Genomic DNA, 7,338 nt, shown 5'->3' on the forward strand with positions numbered 1-7,338 from the left:
CTCACGGGCCTGGACACACGGGCCTGGACACACGGGCCTGGACACACGGGCCTGGACTCACGGGCCTGGACACATGGGCCTGGACACACGGGCCTGGACTCACGGGCCTGGACTCACGGGCCTGGACTCACGGGCCTGGACACACGGGCTTGGACTCACGGGCCTGGACTCACGGGCCTGGACTCACGGGCCTGGACACACGGGCCTGGACTCATGGGCCTGGACTCAAGGACCTGGACACACGGGCCTGGACTCACGGGCCTGGACTCAAGGACCTGGACACACGGGCCTGGACTCATGGGCCTGGACACACGGGCCTGGACTCACGGGCCTGGACTCACGGGCCTGGACACACGGGCCTGGACTCACGGGCCTGGACACACGGGCAATGGACTCACGGGCCTGGACACACGGGCCTGGACACACGGGCCTGGACTCACGGGCCTGGACTCACGGGCCTGGACACACGGGCCTGGACTCACGGGCCTGGACACACGGGCCTGGACTCACGGGCCTGGACACACGGGCCTGGACTCACGGGCCTGGACACACGGGCCTGGACTCACGGGCCTGGACTCACGGGCCTGGACTCACGGGCCTGGACTCACGGGCCTGGACTCAAGGACCTGGACACACGGGCCTGGACTCATGGGCCTGGACTCAAGGACCTGGACTCACGGGCCTGGACTCAAGGACCTGGACACACGGGCCTGGACTCAAGGACCTGGACACACGGGCCTGGACTCACGGGCCTGGACTCACGGGCCTGGACTCACGGGCCTGGACTCACGGGCCTGGACACACAGGCCTGGACTCAAGGACCTGGACTCATCACATCATCAACATGTAACCTGTTCTGTTGTGACTCTGCTGTCTTCGTCCTCTGACTACATCACATCATCATCATGTAGTCCTCTGGTCTCCAGAAGGATGGAGCTCTGTGTTGTGTGAACATGTTCTGAGGAGCTGACTCCATGAGTTATTGTATCAGACTGAAACATGGAGAGCACAGCTCCTCACATCTCTCACATCTCTCACATAGTTTATAGTAGTGATTGTGAGGCGTTGTTGCCTGTGTTTAGCCGTTTGGCTATATCTCTGCATGTACATTTAGAGAAGCCATATTCATTGTATTTGTACACACTTAAAGCTGATTCTGGTGGGGGGCTTTATGAGTCCTTATACGCCGAAGATCGGAAAGCTACAAACAAATACTTGGAGAGTATTATGGTGAACTAGCTTGGGGTCTCCAAACTAGTTCACCATAATATCCTTTTCTCTTCTTTTCCCCCCTAACATGTCATATTTCTCCAGAGCAGTCGGGCCAACGCCCCTCGCTCTTTCACACCTCAGTGGAGTGGAATTTGATGTGGTGCTTATTTAAGTAGGAAGGGAAAAGCTAAGTTTGGTAGTGTAGCACATGCACTGCAAACACATGTTCATAAGAGTCACCACAAATATCACTGATGTGATTGATCTTGTTCTGACCAATACATTCAATCACACTGCAATGAGGAGAAATAGTCAACGCTGATGTTTTTTTGTGTGTCTAAGTTGTTATTGTCTGTGCTTTTTAATTGGTTCAACTGACGGGATGTTTTTTTCTTTTCTTCAAATGTTGGGGGTTTAAAGGGAGAAATATGTTCTTTTTGAACAAACACTTATGTCTTCAAAGTCTGGCACGAATTTCATAAAATGGCGCCGTGCCAACGGCTGCTTGTTTCAGTAGTGGCGTTTTGCTTTTATTTTATTGTCTTTTTTTGCACTTTTCCTCTCTTTTTCTTTTCTTTCACGTTTGTCTTAGTTACGGTCGGACACTGGACCATAACTACTTTTTTCGATACTTCTACTGTGGCTTTTGTTCACTTTGTCGTGAGTATCGGAGCCACAGCAAAACAATGACGGGACCGTCGTCTACTCAGCGTGCTCAGCTGATCGCTGTGCAGGCCGAAGCTTCTGCCTGGAGACAGACCTGTGATCCCGCTGGAGCTACGGAGGAGGGCTCGCGGCTGCAGATCGGGTGTCAAGCGGAGGGCTAAAACGAGGAGATACAAACCCTCGGTACCGTCGATCATAACGGGAACGTGAGGTCTTTGGCGAATAAGGCGGATGAGCTCGGCGCTGGTAATGACCGAGAGGGTCTTCCGTGAGAGCAGTCTCTTGTGCTTCACTGAGACGTGGCTACGCGGACTATCCGGATCACAGCGTCTTTGCCCGGCTTCAGGACTGTTCGGGCTGACAGAGACGCTACACAGAGCGGTAAGAAGAGGCGGGATCGCTGTTTATGTGAATGAACGGTGGTGCCACCCGGACCATGTGTGCGTGAAGGAGCGCTTCTGTAGCCCGAACATCGAACTGTTGGCCGTGGGGATGCGCCCGTACTATTTGCCGAGAGAGTTCACGTCCGCCATTGTGGTTGTCGTGTACGTGCCACCATCAGCTGACGCTGAGGAAGCTGTGGACACCATCCACTCCACTGTGTCTGCTCTGCTGAATCATCAGCCTGGAGCATTCATGGCTATCACTGGTGACTTTAACCACACCACATTGGATAAAGCTCTGCCAACCTTCCATCAATACATAGACTGCCCAACAAGGAACAATAACACTCTGGACTTGCTGTATGCTAATACTAAGGACGCATACAGCGCCACTGCCCTTCCCCCCCTCGGCAGGTCTGATCATGACCTGGTCCGGCTGACACCAGGTCTGTTCCTCTGGTGAAGAGGCTGTGACCACCAGGACTGTGAGGAGGTGGTCTCTGGAGGCTGACGACGCTCTACAGGACTGCTTCGAGTCAACGGACTGGGATGTGCTGTGTGGACCGCACGGGGAGGACATCAACAGGATGACCGACTGCATCACGGAATACATCAAGTCCTGTGAACACACCACCATCCCATCACGGACTGTGCGCTGCTTCCCCAACAACAAGCCCTGGATCACCAGGGACCTGAAGGCGCTTCTTAACATGAAGAAAGCTGCTTTCAGGTCTGGAGACAGGGATGACCTGAGGAGAGCCCAGCGCAACCTAAAGGTGAAGCTCAGGGAGGGCAAGGACTCCTACAGGAGGAAGCTGGAGGCCAAACTCCAGCTGAACAACACTAAGGAGGTGTGGTCTGGCATGAAGCAGATAACTGGCTTCAAGGTGGGAGGGAGACAGCCAGGGGGCTCCCTGGAGAGGGCCAACGAGCTGAACTGTTTCAACAGGTTCAGTTCACAGCCCTCTCCTGTCTCCTCCACACATCACACCTCCCAAACACCTCCCCCTCTGTCCCCCCTGCTGAGCTGCACATCCACCGAGCCCTCAATAACAATGGGCTCCTCCACCCTCCCCCCTCTCTCTGTGACGACTGACCAGGTGAGAAGACAGCTGGAGAAACTACTCCAGCGCAGAGCAGAAGGTCCTGATGGCATCAGCCCCAGGGTCCTAAAGACCTGCGCCACCCAGCTGTCTGGTGTCCTGCAGCGCCTCTTCAACCTCAGCCTGAGGCTGGGGGAAGTCCCTGTGGAAGACGTCGTGCCTGGTCCCTGTCCCAAAGAAGTCAACACCATCTGGCCTCAACGACTACCGACCGGTCGCCCTCACCTCCCATGTGATGAAGGTGCTGGAGAGGCTGGTCTTGGCCCACCTCCGGCCGCAGGTGAAATCATCGCTGGACCCTCTGCAATCTGCTTCCCAGCCTCATGTGGGAGTGGACGACGCCATCATCTACCTGCTGCAACGAGCTCAGTCGCACCTGGATGGAACCGGTGTCTCTGTGAGAGTCACTTTCTTTGACTTCTCCAGTGCATTTAACACCATCCAGCCACTGCTGCTGAGTGAGAAGCTGCGGGTGGCCGGTGTGGACGCGTCCACCATCTCCTGGATCACTGACGACCTCACAGGCAGACCACAGCTTGTCAGAATGGGGCGTGTGCTGAACGGGGGTCAGTGATGCTGGAGCCCACAGGGAACTGTTCTGTCTCCCTTCCTCTTCACCCTGTACACCAGTGACTTCCAGTACAACACGGAGTCATGCCATCTGCAGAAGTACTCTGATGACTCTGCAGTGGTCGGGTGTATTAGGGATGGACGGGAGGAGGACAGGGCAGTGGTGAGTGACTTTGTAAAGTGGGCCGATGAGAACCACCTGCGGCTGAACGTGGCCAAGACCAGAGAGATGGTGGTGGACTTCAGGAGGAAAACTCCTCCCCTCTGAGTGTCCTGGGAGACGCGTGGACATGGTGGAGGAGGACCAGTACCTGGGAGGAGGACCCGGTACCTGGTGGAGGAGGACCAGTACCTGGTGGAGGAGGACCAGTACCTGGTGGAGGAGGACCAGTACCTGGTGGAGGAGGACCAGTACCTGATGGAGGAGGACCAGTACCTGATGGAGGAGGACCAGTACCTGGTGGAGGAGGACCAGTACCTGATGGAGGAGGACCAGTACCTGATGGAGGAGGACCAGTACCTGATGGAGGAGGACCGGTACCTGATGGAGGAGGACCAGTACATGGTGGAGGAGGACCAGTACCTGGTGGAGGAGGACCGGTACCTGGTGGAGGAGGACCAGTACATGGTGGAGGAGGACCAGTACATGGTGGAGGAGGACCAGTACCTGGTGGAGGAGGACCAGTACCTGATGGAGGAGGACCAGTACCTGGTGGAGGAGGACCAGTACATGGTGGAGGAGGACCAGTACCTGGTGGAGGAGGACCAGTACATGGTGGAGGAGGACCAGTACCTGGTGGAGGAGGACCAGTACCTGGTGGAGGAGGACCAGTACATGGTGGAGGAGGACCAGTACCTGGTGGAGGAGGACCAGTACCTGGTGGAGGAGGACCAGTACATGGTGGAGGAGTACAAGTACCTGGGCGTCTCCATCGACAGCCGACTGAACTGGAAGGCCAACATCAACGCTGTGTACAAGAAGGGGATGAGTCGACTCTTTTTCCTGAGAAAGCTTCGATCCTTCAACGTGTGCAGCAAGATGCTGGAGTTATTCTACCAGTCGGTTGTGGCCAGTGTGCTGCACTTTGCCATTGTCTGCTGGGGAGCAGCATCGGGCAGTGACACCAGCCGTCTGAACAAACTGGTTAGGAAGGCTGGCTCCATCATCGGCTGCCAGCTGGAGCACCTGGAGCAGGTGGTGGAGAGGAGGACGTTGAAGAAACTTGTGTCCATATTGGACAACCCGGACCACCCTCTCCACCACCTCCTACAGGGACAGAGGAGGACTTTCTCCAGACGTCTCCTCACGCTGCCACAAGGACAGAGACAGGAGAACATTCCTGCCGGCGGCTATGAGGCTCTATAACAGATCACCTCTTGCCAGATCATAGTGCAATAACTACAACAATAACTGAATACTTACACTATGTTGATCTGCACTTCACACATCTCATTTGTTTGCACTACACATACACACATTTCATTTCATTTGCTCTGCACTCATACACACACTTTGCTTTTGCACTCTGTCTATATTTAATATTTTTGTATTTGATTTGTCAGTGTTGTTGTGTGTTGTGTATGCATGTGTGTTGTATATTTACATATATATTTTGTTTTGTATTTTACTTTTATTTTACTTGTATACTTCTATATCTTTCATCCCTGTTTCTTATATTTTGTGTTTTGTTTTTATTCTTGTGTGTTGCTGCTACTGTCACGACAAATTTCCCCTTGGGGATTAATAAAGTATATATCTATCTATCTATCTATCTATTAACATGTGAAGAAATTGACAATAAAGCTACTCCTACTACCATGGACGGATTAAGAAACCACGGGCCTCTGGGCCTGGACGTGTCAAGGCCCCCCCCCCCCCCCCACACCCGCAAAAAAAAAAGTGGATTTTTTTTTTAACGTATCTTTTTTTTTTTTACATCGCTAACAAAACAGTCCGTATGGAACAACGATACCGGAGCTGAGCAAACAACATAACGCAAATTATATGACCATAACATGAATGACTTAAGCCTAGCATATACCGGCTATGGCGCATCGTGTCATATCATCATATCAATACAAAGTTAATAACAGCTACTTTACGCAGAGGCTCTGGCTTAGGGGCCCCCTGAGCTCATGGGCCCCTGGTGCCGGTAGGCTCGTTCGGTAATCCATCCCTCAGTAGGACTATTGGGGCCCTGTCACTGACATGAATGACTTCAGCCTAGCATATACCGGCTACGGCGCATCGTGTCATATCATCATATTCATATCAATACAATGTTAATAACAGCGACGTCACGCGAGGAGGCTCAGGCCCAGGGGCCCCCTGAGCTCACGGGCCCGGTAGGCCCGTTGGTTAATCCATCCCTGCCTACTACGACTGATGCCTCATCTGGACACCTCTCCAGTGATGTTCCTGGGATCTCTGGTCGTTTCGGGTCTTTCATCGTACGCCTCCTCCAGGTGACCCGGCTGATCAGAGCCCAGCTTGTGTCCAGATGTGTTACGGTCTGTGGTGCGGAGGACCCAATCGCAACTGGAGTTTATTGAAAAAACCACTTTATTCTCAAGACAGGAACACGTACGAACACCACACGGAACAAAAAGGGACGATCCGACAACAGACAACAGAAGGACACAGATTAAATACACAGGGGAACGAGACACAGGTGGGGACACAGGTGGAAACAATCAGGAAAGAAACAGACAAGCACAGAGAGGGAAGAGCAGGGAAACAGGAAACGAGACAGGGACTTCAACATAAAACAGGAAACAACTCAAATCCTAACAAGATGGCTGCCATGACTCCATGGCTCCCCTCTTTGGAGCCACAGCCATCTTGAGGCTCTCTCTGCAGATGGCTCTTCTCTTTCTCTCACCCTCGATGCCTAAACTACAGAAGGCTCTGGCCAAGGAACGGGTCAGAAGGCTCCAGACATCCTGACATTCCTGGAATGCCGCCTTTCTGGACAGATGTATGGATGTAGGTGTTCTTTGCCAGGTAGGTACACAGCCGTTTGGAAACAGCACTGAAGACCTTTGACCTTTGCCTCAACACAGCAGGGAGATGAGTGGAGCCTTCCTCCTTGGGGATGCAGACCCCTTCAGCCTCTCCATTGTTCTCCAGAAGACGCAGCAGGACTTTGGAACCGTTCTTATAAACTCGGTCCTGGTGCATTTTCACTTGTTCAGCTATTTTCAGACATTTTCAGCTATTTTCAAACCTTTTTCAGCAATTTAGTTTTTATTTTTCAGCTTCAAGCTTTCAGATGTGAAGCATTCCAACGCATTTTCAGCAGGAAATGCATTTTCTAGTTCTATATCATAACATATCTCGAGTCCTGAAGAGGCTGCAGTGTGCTCGGGCTCCTCTGGGGGCGCTAGAGTCCTGAAGAGGCTGC

Source organism: Pseudoliparis swirei, chromosome 10 (assembly GCF_029220125.1).
Source record: "Pseudoliparis swirei isolate HS2019 ecotype Mariana Trench chromosome 10, NWPU_hadal_v1, whole genome shotgun sequence".
NCBI classification, from domain to species: Eukaryota; Metazoa; Chordata; class Actinopteri; order Perciformes; family Liparidae; genus Pseudoliparis; species Pseudoliparis swirei.